General features: G+C 42.4%; 1 protein-coding gene across 3 annotated transcripts in view; it reads left to right on the top strand.

Moving 5' to 3' along the window:
• Positions 1 to 6,340: 6,340 nt before the first annotated feature.
• Positions 6,341 to 15,247, top strand: part of SCAP (SREBF chaperone) — a 67,401-nt gene continuing 58,494 nt past the window's right edge. For all 3 annotated transcript variants that reach the window (XM_014791518.2, XM_004419632.3, XM_087430885.1), the window contains exon 1: positions 6,341 to 6,446. The gene's annotated coding sequence lies outside the window, so the exon portion shown is untranslated. The remainder of the gene's footprint in view (positions 6,447 to 15,247) is intronic.

Raw genomic sequence — 15,247 nt, 5'->3', positions numbered from 1 at the left:
TAATTGCAAAAATTTTCTTTGTTATTGGTCTTTATTTATATAGTTACTTTGTTTTGTCAGTTTTAGTATTACTTATTTCTGAAATAGTTATCCATTCTGTTTTTCCGAAAAAGTATTTTTAAATCATATATACAATAAGAGACTTGTATCCAGAATATGTAAAGAACTCTTACAATTAATTCAATAAGAAGACAAATAACCCAGTTAAAAAATGGGCTAAAGATTTGAATAGACATCTCACCAAAGTAGACATAGGAATGGCCAACACACACGTAAAAAGATGCTCCATGTCATTAGCCGTTAGGGAAGTACAAATTAAAACCACCGGGAGATACCACTACATAATCACTAAAATGGTTATATCAAAAAGGCTGACAGTTACAAGTATTAGCAAGGATATGCAGAAATTGGAACCCTCATACACTGCTGGTGGGAATGTAAAATGGTGCAGTCACTTTGGACAACAGTCTGGCAATTCCTCAAAAGGTTAAACATGGAGTTACCATATGACTCGACAGTTCTTTTCTTCTTTTTTTTTTTTTTTTGTGAGGAAGACTAGCCCTGAGCTAATATCTGATGCCAATCCTCCTCTTTTTGCTGAGGAAGACCGGCCCTGGGCTAACATCTGTGCCCATCTTCCTCTACTTTATAAGGGACACTGCCGCAGCATGGCTTAGACAAGTGGTGCGTCGGTGCACGACCGGGATCCGAACCTGTGAACCCTGGGCCGCAGCAGTGGAGCGCACACACTTAACTGCTGCGCCACTGGGTTGGCCCCTGACTCAACAATTCTACTCAGTATCTACTCAAGAGAAATGAAAACATATGTGCATTATAAACACTTGTATGTGGATGTTCACAATAGTATTATTCATAATAGCCACAACGTAGAAACAATCTAAATGTACACCAACTGATGAATGGATAACAAAATCTGGTATAGCCGTATAATGGAATATTATTTGTCAATAAAAAGAAATGAAGTACTGATACATGCTACAACATGGATGAACCTCAGAAACACTATGACACACACAAAAAGACCATATGTTGCACAATTCCATGGAACGGGGTGAGAATGGGAAATGACTCCACTAGGTTTCTTTTTGGTATGATGAAAATATTCTCAAGTTAGATTGTGGTGCTAGTTGCACTCTACATATACTCATTGTACACTTAAAACAGGTGAATTTTATGGTATTTATACCTACCGAGGTTAGGATCCTGATTTTACCACTTACAGCTTTGCTGTAGTAACAGCCCCCAAATCCCGGTGACTTAAAACAACAAACATTCTTCACTCACATTACATGTTGGAGACTATGGGTCATTGCTATGGTTCTGCTCCATGGCCTCTCATTCTGGGACCCAGGCGGAAGGAGCAGTCCCAGTGTGGGACTACTCTTCTCCTGGCCAAGGGAAAGAACAAGAGGCCCCTTCACACAAGCAATGGCTCTTAAAGCTTCTGCTAGACCTGTGTAGGTCATGTCCACTCACACTCCATTGGCCAAAGCAAGACATGTGGCCAAGGCTGACAATGGAAAGGAGAAGTACACTCACCCTATGGGGAGGCACCAGTCACTTGACAATGGGCAGGGCTGTGTGTGTTATCTGGGTACAGAGAGAGGAATAATGAAATAATTGACTATAATGACCTTACCAAGTTATTTAGCCTCTCCAGGCTTCAGTTTTATCATCTACAAAAAGGGGAGACAATAGTGCCTGTTTTATGGGTTTTAAAGAGTTGTCAGGGTCAAATAAGTGATGACATGTAAAGTAGACCTGGCACATGGTTTAAGCATTAGCTACTGCTGCTGTTCTTATCATCTGGCAAACTCGCACCTTATGAGGCACTCATACAGCATCCTCTTGGTGATTCTTGCTCTTTGATTTCCTGCCAACCAACTCCCTTCCACGCGTAGGACTTGGAAGCTCAGTGGGAGAAGTTCAGGGGCTTTGGGTTGGGCAGATCAACATTTGATGTTGCCTCTGCGTGACCTCAGGCAAGTTGTTAAAGCTGTGGGTTCTTCAGTTTTTGCATCCTTAAAACGGGGTTTATTTTACCTGCTCTAAAGGCCATCATGAGGATTATATTGTAAACCCTGTCGCTGGCAAGGAGCCAACAATCAATAGTTTGTCATTATTATTGGTTGCTATTATGACCTCTGTAATAACCTTTATCATATTGCGTGCAAGGTTTTGTTTAAAGATATGCACTAAGACAACTTCTCTAGTGCAGGGAATTAACTTCTTATATTCCTGGTCTCATACATGGTAGGAACTTGATAGGTAATAAAGGAATTGAATGAGTATCAGTACAAGTTGGAGATTTTAAATGTTTTTAGTGATTGTATCATGGCTATTAGAATGGCTACTGTTTATTGGTATCTAGACATTTTACATGTGTTCACACTGATTTAATTTTTTTTTGAAAACTACAGTGGTTGATGTTCTTGGTTGCGTCTTGGAACCTGACTCCTAAGTCGAAGTTCCCTGAGGTTAAATTAATTTTCCTGGCCACAGAGCAGCTGCTGCATGTCAAAACGAGGATTCAAATCCAAGAAGTCTGGCCCTGAAGCAGCCCTTTCCACTTTATCGTGTTGCCAGCTGCTATCACTAATGCTTAATTGATGGTGAGCATGATTATTAGTGCAAGCAATTGCAAAGACAGACCGTTATCATTATGAAACATCCTCCTCTGTGTCCATAACAAGCTGAGGTGGCTGGGCAGTGGGCTGGAACCCAGAGTCCTGGGTCCTAGACTGTGGCTGCCTGGTCGGTTATCAGAGTGACCTTGGGCAAATCTCCCCTCTTGAGGAAGCTTTCTTCATTTGTGAAATAGACCCAGCCTCTATTTTGTCAAGATTGTCATGAGGATTTGCCCAGCCTGGAAGCTGAAGTACTGGGAATTAATACTTCTTGATGATCTCTAAGCTCCATTTAGTTTTAAAATTTTTTGAATTGATCATTCCCATGAGGAGCAATCTGAAGTAAGCTTCAGCTTTGGCTAGTTAGGGCTAAATGGAGCTGTTCCACCTGAATTACATTTAAAAACTAAAATCAGCTATCTGCAACTTACCTGGAAATGCATAATAAATAAGATGATTGGTAGGTGGATAAAAAGATAGATTTTTTTTTTTAAGATAGATGTAAGATACTAAAGTGAAACATTAACAGTTGTAAAATCTAGAGCATATAGTCATTAACTGTATGGTTCTTTTAACTATTCCCTGTTTTCATAATAAAATGTTGGAAGAGAAGCCCTAAAATCATGGCCACTGATTGGGGGGCATTCTGTGGCAGTCTCACCAGGGGCTCAGGAGCCTCAGCTCCCCCACAGGGCTGAGACAGGAACCAGCCTAGGAGACAGGGCTATCTGCAAAGCCCCTGGCCTAGCAAGATAAGACTCCTAACCCATCCGCAAGCTAGGAGAATCAGATAGAGACCACCAAGATCCACATTCCGCAGTTTCGAGACTTTCCTGGGCTTACGCATGTGCCCTAGCACCAAGGAGTTGTCTGAAGGTGACCCTAGCCCCATTACCATACTAAAAATCACAGCCAGGGGTGGAGAGCCAGCATGCTAATAATACATGCGTCACACATAGTAGCATGCTACACAACAGCACAGGCACAAGCACAACCCCACCTCTACATGCCAGGATGAGGCACTCTTCCCTAGCCTTTGCCTAATAAAATGCCCGAAAATCTGGCTCCCTAAAGAACCTGTCACCTGCCCCTTTTCCGCACCGGCTCCCTTGTGCCTCTCCTGTGCACAAGCTAATAAACTTTTACTTTTCTACTTCTGTTTGTTATCTGTCTTGATTTCTATCCTGGCGGACAAGAAGGACCCAACATGCCGGTAACAGGGCCTCAGTTGGTTCTCCTTGGGCAGTGGAGGACACTTGATAGCGCTGTAAGCACAGAGGTACTTAGCTAAGTGCTTGTCAGTTCTGGGGGCTTTTGTGTTTGGAGGAAAGTGCCCAGACCTTGCAGAGGCTCAGTCCCCTGCAAACACAGGTTTGGTGGAGTGGTCTGGTTGGGTGGGAAGGGGTTGGTGAGTAAGGAAGGGTGACAGCAGTCCCCAAAATACAATCTGGCTGTCTAAGTCCCTGCTGCGGAGGTTGTGAAAAGCCAGGCCCTCTCTAGAGAGAAGACTCTGGTCCGGTGGGTCTAGGGTACGGCTCAGGAAGACTATTGGTTTAACTTTAAATATTTCCCAGGTGATTCTGCTGAGGCAAGTTTGGAACCACATTCTTTGTAGGAACTTGGCAGTAAAAGGGATTGGGACTCAGTCATGCAGGCTCATGGTAGTTTCACTCAGAAAACTAAAAAAGCTGGATTGACTTTATATTTGCCCAAAGGAACGAGGCAGTGGAGAGAGAGGGAAGAACTGGTGACAAAGAAGTGAGATCCTTTTTGCTCATGACTTCTGAGGGGCCGGCTGATGGCATTTCAAGGGATTAGATGTGGACAGAGTGATGTGAGGATGGGTAAGGGGTCTAAGACTCCCTCACACTACTCTTTTGCTGCCTTTCTCTAAAAATAACAAACAAAAAAAGAATTCTTCTTTTATAGAATAAAAATTCTCATCTAAAGCAGAAAGCCAACTTTGAATACAGGGCATAATTTTTTTTTTTAAATAATTTTATTTATTTATTTTTCCCCCAAAGCCCCAGTAGATAGTTGTATGTCATAGTTGCACATCCTTCTAGTTGCTGTATGTGGGACGCAGCCTCAGCATGGCCGGAGAAGCAGTGCGTCGGTGCACGCCCGGGATCCGAACCTGGGCCGCCAGCAGCGGAGCGCGCGCACTTAGCTGCTAAGCCACGGGGCCGGCCCATAGGGCATAATCTTAAAGGTCACTTTGGGCCAAGGCCAATTGTCCCCATTACTATTTAATTTCACTGTGACAGTGTGGTGGGCAGGGAGGGAGGCAAGACTTTGGCGGCCTTGGAGATGTGGCCTAGAGTCCAGTGGGAACAAGGTTGAGGGAGAGGATAAGACTCTGAAGAAGGCCTAGGAAAGACAAGGCGGCTGGAGCTGCCAGAAGGGCCGCCTCTAATTTCTCCCTTGCATTGTGGCTATATCTGCACTTTAAAGCAACCTCAGCGCTGCAGCCCTTGAGGGCAGGAACAGAGTCTGCTATATGCTAGTAGCCTCCGCTGGGTGCGGGTGAACTGAGCGGCTGAGCATGGCTAGGGCAGCAGGGTGGGGCGGGGCTGACCCCTGACACTGGAGACCCGGGTCCGCGAGGGCGGGGGGTGGTGTGATCAAAGGGCAGCATCCTGGGGGCCAGCGCTGGGCGGGCCAGGACCCGACCCCTAGCCCAGGGGAAGCCTCCCCTTCCCGTTGTGTGGGACCCAAAAACAAGACAGACCTCGGAGTTTTCGGGAAGGTGGGACGAGACGAAGTGTGCGAAGTGCTCAGCTCAGCACTTGACACAAGAATAAACATTCAGTGGACACTGGGCTGGCCCATGGCCTAGCGGTTAAGTGCTTGCGCTCCAATGCTGGCAGCCTGGGTTCGGATCCTGGGGGTGCATCGACGGGCTGCTTCTCTAGCCATGCTGAGGCCACGTCCCACATACAGCAACTAGAAAGACGTGCAGCTATGACATACAACTATCTACTGGGGCTTTGGGGGGAAAATAAATAAATAAAATTATAAAAAAAAAAAACATTCAGTGGACATTGCTATTGCTATTACAACAAATACACTTTCCATGTAGAAAATGGTTCAACACCCATCAGCAAATGGAAAACACCCAACACCCATACTCCACCCAGAGAACGCCACTGACCACACATCAGTGTCACCCTGGACCCCTCTCCTTGGATTGTTCTTAGCAAAAATGAGCTCATACTCTACAACTCATTTTGAACCATCTTTCAAGAACTTTCAACAACAGTATTTGTAAAACTAATCTTTTTCAAAGGCTGTAGAGAAACTCATGGACGTAATTTATTCGACCCATCTGCATTTGTTGTGTCTCTGGGCTGCTTTTAATTTTTCGTTGTTATAAAACAGGGAACATGGGCATCTTGTGCATGTTCTTGATAATTCTCAGGAACGTGTAGTCAAAAGCCCTGGTGCGGTCCTTACAGCCCTATCCCATCTTGACGCCCCGCCCTGACGGTCCGGCTCTGCCCTGTACCACCACCTCTCCCTCCCTTGGGGTTGTGTGACTGGCGTCCGCCAGGGGGCGAGCGGGAGCCGCGGGCGGGGCTCGACTACGCATGCGCGCGCCGTCGGGAGCACGTGTGGAGAGCGGCGGGGGTGGGAGGGGAAAGGTAGGAGGTGAGAGGTGAAGGGGCGGAGAGCTGCGCGGGCTCCAGGCTACCGGGAGAGAGGGGGCGCGCGCGCTACGCACCGGACCGCGGGCCGGGAGCGCGCACGCCGCGCCTTGCCGCCGGCGCCGCCGCCCGGGAGCTGCTACTGCCGCAGGTACCGCCACGGGTCCGGAGTTGGGCCTCCTGCCGCGCAGCCGGGGAGTTCCAGGATGGGGGCCGCCGGGGGCACGGGCGCGCAGGCGTGGGCGCTGTCCAGCAGCCGTGCGGGCCGGGCCGGGCCGGGAGGCGGCAGCCGGGAGACGGGACCAGGCCGCCGCGTCCCCACCCCGACTGCGCCCCCCATCCCTGGCCCCGGGTGACCTCTGCCTGGAGAGGTGGTCGCGCCGTTGCGCCTCCTGGCCTCGCCGTTCCCCGGGAAGCTGTTGCTTCTAGAACCTGCTTTTGGGCTGTCTGGGTTTTCCAGAGTGAGAGGGAGAGCATGCTGTCCGTTCCTGCCTCTTTTGGAAGATCTAATTGAGAGGCAACACGTAGCTTTTTTTGGGTTTTGTTTGGGTTTTCTGTTTTGCCCAAACCTAAACTTTGCTCACGGATGTTACCTGTTTACTTCTAGGTGGGTCTGTTAGCTCAGTATATCATACAGGATTATAATGTCACGATAGCATTAGTTGCAGGGAGCCTCGGATCCAGACTGTTTGAATCACAGAAAGTTGTACAGGTAGAAATGCTGTTGGCTGAAGGGACAGGGAGTCCCTGGGGGGGCTCTGGGAGGGGTTCCCCCTAATTTGGGCCACTTACTGCCCCACGTTCTGAGGTGACAGTCAGAGCTGTGTGACTAAACTCTTTGTGAGGATTTTGTAATAATTTTTGTGAAGAGGACACAGAAAAGGTTTCTTTAATGATGTTAGCTTTGTGTGTGTTTCTTTTATCTGGCCTCATGTTTTGTGGAGTTTGGTTATGCAGTGTCCTTACTGGTGTTGTGCTAAAGATTGAAGCTTTTACAAGGGAGTCAGGGTCAAGGGTGTCTGGTTAGCACTGAGTACATTTTAGGTGTTCCGGAGTGATACCTAATTGATGACCTGTATCTTTTAAAATGTATGTTAATATAGTTTAGGTTTTAGGTGTTTTACACATTTGCAGCATTCCCACTGGACAAACGATGTAAAAAACACAAAATATGTGTAAATGTATCTCCATATTTATTCTTTTGGTAATAGATTGAAATTGAAAGAATTATTTATTAGGAACTAGTCTGGTGTTTGAGAGCTCTCTCTTTTCTTTTGCTGTTGTGGCAAAACTGCACCTCTCCAGAGGTCTCCGTATATTTCATAATCCTCCCTGCCCCCACCAGTTATCTAGATGAGTTTACTGTTGTGAGGTGGGTAAAAAGTCTGCTCCTAGTTTATGACTAGAAAATGGAGGCATAAAGATTGTGAATTGCCTGAGGTCATATATGAGCAAGTAAGCTGTCCAGTGGGCAACAAACCATACCTGTGGGGATTAGTACACATGCATTTATTAACATTTGGTGGTAGACTTTAGGGATGCTCACTCTCTTAGTATCTAGCCATGCACGTGAATGCGTCTCAAGGACCCTGGAATGACACTTAGCTTTATGTACTGTTTGCTTATCCTCACTTTGGTGGCCATTTGCTGGCCACTAGTGGTAGTTTCACTGGCTCTAATGGGTACTGCATATATGGTTTCTGTCATCACTCACAATGAACAGATGAGAAGACTGCCCCTCATAGAGAAACTGGGTTCTCAGGGTCACCCAGCTGGTAAGTGGTGGATCAGGCCTGCAAACCAGATGTGCTTGACTGTACTACCTGAGCTACTTCCACTGTAACTTGGTCCCTTCCTGAGCTGGCCGATGAAACAAAGTCCAGGTGACTTCTTTTGCCATCTGAAGTAATAATTCTGGGTGAAATATTTATTGAGCATTTGTGCTGTCTAGGTACTGTGCTAGGTGCTCTAATAATAGCTTATCTCACTTAATCATCATAATAACCAGGTGAGATGATACTGTTATCACCCCCTTTACTGGTGAGTTTTAGAGATGTTATCTGACTGGCCCTGGGTCACCTAGTGAATTAGAAGCAGAGCCCAGGCGTAAACCCAGGTTTGTCCGGCAACGGAGTCCGTGCTTTATGCTGTTCTTGCATCTGTTGGCTTCACAGTCTGCTCTTTGCCCATTGGCAGGTGAGAGCTAGCAGAAGAAGGTGATAGAGGTGAAGGGAGGAATCCAGCATCATAGACTTTAGTCAGCGGTGGTGGAACTCAGAAAGGAGATAGCAATTTGGCCCCTGCATTTGACAGCTTCCACTTGAGTGGTCAGGGGCACTGCCGGAGGATGCTTGCAGGGTTGCTGGGCCATATATAAGCTTTGCAGTGGAGTCCAAAGAGGGGGAGGGTGTGAGCATGAAGGGTGCACGTGGGTCTCAGGAAAAAAAAAATTAAAACTGATCTTTGTGTTTATTTCGGCCTTCATTTTTATTATGTATTTTATAATGTACACTATATTATCACAGTACATATATAATTTATATATAAATATACATATATTGGGGACATATACTCAGATTTTTGTTGTTGAGGATTCATAATGAAAAACATTTGATAACCACTGGTTTATTTGATATTTTAGCATTTTCCAAATGCATAAATTACGTAAGGCATAATTATTAGCCTTACATTAGCACATGTAAGGTGCTAACCATTTGTTCCTGAGTTGGAAGTCTAGTGAAACTCAGTGTAATTCCTCATTATCAGAGAGAATGGTATTTCATATTAATAACCAATTATAAATTATTTAAAAAATTGCAGTCACAAGTAGGAAAGAGGATCTGGTATTTCAGTAGTCTTTATGTCTCAAATATAGCACCAAGCTTAAGTTTGAAGCTATAGGGACTGATAAAGCCCTTTAGAAGTTAGATTTTGTTGAATCTCTGCTATTTTAAACATTAGTTAATTTTAGTTGGAAGTCAGACTAAAATAATCAGTTCACGAAAATGTGGTAGTTGTAATAGTTGTATTTGTGCTATTCCTCAACGTTAGAGTATTTTCAAATCATCTAAATATTGAAATTTCAAATACATTGATTCCTTATCACGTTTTAAAAACTAGATTTGATTTTTTTTTAGTTCATTCCACTGCAGTGGTTGGTACATTATCTCAAAATAAGCAGTTCCAGAATTCTACCTAATTTAAAAAATATCTTTATCATCTCCCAGCTTATCACTTCACAATTCAGTAGATTAGTACTTGTTCAGGAGTTAAGTTGAAATAGCAAAATGGGTTTTGAGCAAGAAATATATTTTCCTAACTAAAGAAGCTATTTTTATCTAGGTGTGATATCATTAATTCATACCGGTGGTTCTCAAACTTGAGTGTGAATCAAAATTGCCTGGAGGGCTTGTTTTAACCTCACCTCTAGAGTTGCTCTTTCTGTAGGTCAGAGTTAGGCCCTGGAATTTGAGTTTCAAACAAGTTACCAGGTGCAGCTGCTGCTGGCCTGGGGCACCATACTTCCAGAGCTGTGGCTCCATACAGATATACCTAAAACCAGAGCATGCTGCTAGTGCATATATGGTTCATGCTGAATCCCATCAGCATTAGTCAGTCTTGTAGTATAGTTTTGCCAAGTACATAACTGGCTGTTGTTTTTAGCCAATTTTCTCCTTATTTTTAGATGATGTCATAATTAAGATTGCATTCTCAATTACAGTACTGGTTCTGTCTTTTCCTGCACTTCTATATTTCTAAATTTCTTGAGGGATTAAAGGTTTTTCTTTTTTAATACAAGTCATCCACAATTTAGAAAAATTAATAGGCAAGCATGCACACTTGTACTCATACACAGTTGATATAGTCTGTAATCCCAGTGGTAACCACTAGCTGGCTTCTTAGGCTTCTTCCTCATTCCCTTGCTATCTCTTTCTCTCTCTGTATATATCATAGGATCATGCGGTTTTGTATCCATTTTCTATGTTATTGTGTGAACATCTTTCATGTGAAAAACTATTGTACATTTTTGGTTTTGTAAAACATAAAATCTCATTTATTTTTATGTTTTCCAATAACTTTCTCCTTTGCTCTGCCTTGTCCAACCCAGCTTGCTGCATTTGGCTGTGGGCTTGGGTTGCACCTTTCAGAAGACTGAACTATCACTCAGAAAGTCTCCAATCACAGTCTCTTTCCTCTTCAGCCATCTTTCATAGCTCCGTACTCTCATGATCTGCCTTAAGCTGGCCCACCCGACCCTTCTTCCCTCTACCAGGTCATGTTTATGCTGCCTCATCTCCGTAAGGTGATTAGGTCTCTTCTCTCTGGGCTGAGCCCTGGTTGGGTTTGACATTCGTTTGCATTTGTCACCCCAGTGACAGTGACTGTTAAAAAAATCAAGACCTGTCTTTAGCAGGCAACAGAGAATGTTGTATATCATATTCTTGTCAGGGAGGATAATCTTGAATTCTTTACCTCCCAAAAGCCATCCCAAGCTCATCTGTGAGAAAGAACATCCATGGGCCTGTACTGGAAGGTGCTTCAAGGCACCCGTTCCAGGCAACGTTTTGTTTTTGGATGAAGCTGGATCATTAGGAAGCAGCATAATTCTGGCCCCTCTTCCAGTTGCTTTTTACTAAACTTAACTTTGCATGGCCCCATCAGCTTGCATTGAAATCTATATGAAAAGTATATTGAAAGTATATCTGGCTCCAAGAAAATCTGTGAGGCCAATTAGAAATTTCCTCCAGGTCCAGTGCCCTTCTTTTGGGCCACTGGTTTGATTTTGTCTAAAGTATACAGTGAACTGTATCAGTAATGTTTCCCTCTTTGGCTTTGCCACTAGGGAGCTCAGAGTCCAGTCTGTATTCAGAGTCCTCGGGCTTGTTCTTTCTGTATTAACCTTACTTTTGGCGTATAACGTTGTTTTTAATGGCTGGATATTTTGCTCTTTGTCTCAGATTTTACCATAAAATATATAACACATTTCATCCCTATTCTAAACATTACTGTGATTATATTCTTATAGCCAAATCTTTGTTCCTAGCCGTATTTCCCTTTTTTTTAAATTGAAGTCAACACTGGTTTATAACATCATGTAAATTTCAGGTGCACATCATTATATTTTGACTTATGTATAGACTGCATTGTGCTTACCACCAAAAGTCTGGTTGCCATCCATCACCATACATATGTGCCCCTTTACCCTTTTTGTCCTTCCCCTGCACCCTTCCCGTCTGGTAACCACCAATCTGTTCTCTGTATCTATGTGTTTATTTGTTTATCTTCCACATATCAGTGAAGTCATATGGTAATTTTCTTTCTCTGGCTGACTTATTTCGCTTAGCACAATACCCTCGAGGTTCATCCATGTTGTTGCAAATGGCAAGATTTCATCTTTTTTTTTTATGGCTGAGTAGTATTTCATTTTATATATATACCACATCTTCCTTATCCATTCATCTGTTGATGGGCACTTAGGTTGCTTCCAAGTCTTGGCAATTGTGAATAATGCTGCAGTGAACATAGAGGTGCATATATCTTTTTGAATTCGTATTTTTAGTTCTTTGGATAAATACCCAGAAGTGGAATAGCTGGATCATATGGTATTTCTATTTTTAACTTTTTGAGAAATCTCCATACCATTTTCCACAGTGGCTGTACCAATTTACATTCCTACCAGCAGTGTACCAGGGTTCCTTTTTCTCCACATTCCTTTTATTTTTTTGTACGGTTGAATCTCACTGAGCCCTGCCTTCCCTTGTGCCTTCGTGTGTACTCATTCTTTTTCTTGCTGCTCTTTTTTTTTTTTTTTTACTGAAAATAATCTTTTATTTCAAAGAGGGGGGAAGGAAGAGTTATTCTCTTCAGGGAAGGACTCTTGCCAGTTTTGTTTTATTAAAAACATGCCTTGATTTTTGCAATTTTGCAATTGAATTTTGCAATTTAAATATACAGTAAGAAACCAAATTAAATAAGCAGCTTAAATATGAATAGAATATAACCATTAGTTTCCAAATGGTCGTCTATGAGAACAGGTTCAAAATCTATTTTTTTAGATCTTTAACCTCTAAATCTAAATACTTAAAATTCCATAACTTACTAAATAAAAATAGAAATTCCATGATAAAGAGAGCTGGTATTTTAGTTTTGCGTATTACAGTGCTTCCTGACAGATGAAGAGTGAAGCCTTTGGCTGCAAGATAGGTCACAGCCACTTCTCCTCCTAACTGTGTCACTGGAAATTAGGGCTCACCTCTAAGCTGTTTATGCACATATACAAAGCAGAACCATATTTAGAAACATAGTAATTTCTCATAGCTGTGGCTATCCAGCCATTTCTGACCTCTGTTAAAAATTAAGCTTTTTGGTTGAGTTGCCTTTTATCTGATATTGTCATGAGGCTTTTTTTTTTTTAAGTAAATGATTTTTAATATCAAAAGTAAGCTGGTACAAAATTCAAATTTGATCTTTTTTTTTTATTGATGTTTTAATAGTTTTTAACATTGTGAAATTTTGGGTTGTACATTTTTGTTTGTCCATCACCATATATATGACTCCCTTCACCCCTTGTGCCCACCCCCCCCCACCCCCATTGCCCCTGGTAACCATAATACAGTTTTCTCTGTCCATGTGTTGGTTTATATTCCACATATCAGTGAGATCATACAGTGTTTGTCTTTCTCCTTCTGGCTTACGTCAGTTAACATAATACCCTCCAGGCCCATCCATGTTGTTGCAAATGGCACGATTTTGTCTTTTCTTATGGCTGAGTAGTATTCCATTGTATATATATACCACATTTTCTTGATCCAGTCGCCAGTCGAGGGACATTTAGGTTGCTTCCACTTCTTGGCTATGGTGAATAGTGCTGCAATGAACATAGCGGTGCATAAGCCTCTTTGGATTGTTGATTTCAGGTTCATTGGATAGATTCCCAGTAGTGGGATAGCTGGATCATAGGGTAGCTCTATTTTTAATTCTTTGAGGAATCTCCATACCGTTATCCATAGAGGCTGCACCAGTTTGCATTCCCACCAGCTGTGTATGAGGGTTCCTGTTTCTCCACAGCCTCTCCAACGTTTGTTATTTTTTGTCTTGGCGATTATAGCCATTCTAACGGGCGTGAGGTGATATCTTAGTGTTGTTTTGATTTGCATTTCCTTGATGATTAATGATGTTGAACATCTTTTCATGTGCCTATTGGCCATCTGTATATCTTCTTTGGAGAAGTGTCTATTCATTTCCTCTGCCCGTTTTTTTATCGGGTTGTTTGTTTTTTTGTTGTTCAGTTGTGTGAGGTCTTTATATATTATGGAGATCAGCCTCTTGTCAGATGTATGTTTTGCAAATATTCTCTCCCAGCTGGTGAGTTGTCTCTTCATCTTGATTCTGGTTTCGTTTGTCTTGTAGAAGCTCTTTAATCTGATAAAGTCCCATTTGTTTATTTTTTCTTCAGTTTCCCTAGTCTGGGTAGGCATGTCATCTGAAAAGATTCCTTTATGACCAATGTCAAATAGTGTGTTGCCTATATTTTCTTGTATGAGTTATATAGTTTCAGGTCTCACCTTCAGGTCTTTGATCCATTTTGAGTTAATTTTTGTGAATGGCGATAGCAGATGGTCCACTTTCATTCTTTTGCATGTGGCTGTCCAGTTTTCCCAACACCATTTATTGAAGAGACTTTCCTTTCTCCATTGTATGTTCTTGGCTCCTTTGTTGAAAATTAGCTGTCCATATGTGTGTGGTTTATTTCTGGGCTTTGAATTCTGTTCCATTGATCTGTGTGTCTGTTTTTGTACCAGTACCATGCTGTTTTGATTACTATTGCTTTGTAATATGTTTTGAAGTCAGGGATTGTGATGCCTCCAGCTTTGTTCTTTTTTCTTAGGATTGCTTTAGCTATTCGGGGTCTTTTGTTGCCCCATATGAATTTTAGTATTCTTTTTTCTATTTCCGTGAAGAATGTCATTGGGATTCTGATTGGGATTGCATTGAATCTGTAGAGTGCTTTAGGTAATATAGACATTTTAACTATGTTTATTCTTCCAATCCACGTACATGGGATATCTTTCCATTTCTTTATGCCATCATCAATTTCTTTCAATAATGTCTTATAGTTCTCGTTGTATAGGTCCTTCACCTCCTTGGTAAGATTTATTCCTAGGTATTTTATTCTTTTTGATGCAATTGTAAATGGTATTATCTTTTTGAGCTCTCTTTCTGTTAGTTCATTATTAGCATACAGAAATGCAACTGATTTTTGTAGATTGATTTTGTACCCTGCAACTTTGCTGTAGTTGTTGATCATTTCTAATAGTTTTCCAACGGATTCTTTAGGGTTTTCTATATATAAAATCATGTCATCTGCAAATAGTGACTGTTTCACTTCTTCGTTACCTATTTGGATTCCTTTTATTCCTTTTTCTTGCCTAATTGCTCTGGCCAAAACCTCCAGTACTATGTTGAACAGGAGTGGTGAGAGTGGGCAGCCCTGCCTCATTCCTGTTCTCAGAGGAATGGCTTTCAGTCTTTCCCCGTTGAGTATGATGTTGGCTGTGGGTTTGTCATAAATAGCCTTTATTATGTTGAGATATTTTCCTTCTATTCCCATTTTGTTGAGAGTTTTTTTCATAAATGGATGTTGTATCTTGTCAAATGCCTTCTCTGCGTCTATTGAGAGGACCATGTGGTTTTTATTCTTTGTTTTGTTGATGTGGTGTATCACGTTGATTGATTTGCGGATGTTGAACCATCCCTGCGTCTGTAGTATAAATCCCACTTGATCATGATGTATAATCTTTTTAATGTATTGCTGTATTCGGTTTGCCAATATTTTGTTGAGGATTTTTGCATCTATGTTCATCAGCGATATTGACCTGTAATTTTCTTTCTTTGTATTGTCTTTGTCTGGCTTTGGTATCAGGGTGATGTTGGCCTCATAGAATGATTTAG

The sequence above is a fragment of the Ceratotherium simum genome, chromosome 5 (assembly GCF_057802395.1).
Source record: "Ceratotherium simum simum isolate JZ-2026a chromosome 5, ASM5780239v1, whole genome shotgun sequence".
In the NCBI taxonomy this organism is placed as follows: domain Eukaryota; kingdom Metazoa; phylum Chordata; class Mammalia; order Perissodactyla; family Rhinocerotidae; genus Ceratotherium; species Ceratotherium simum.
This window is presented reverse-complemented; position numbering and strand designations above follow the sequence as displayed.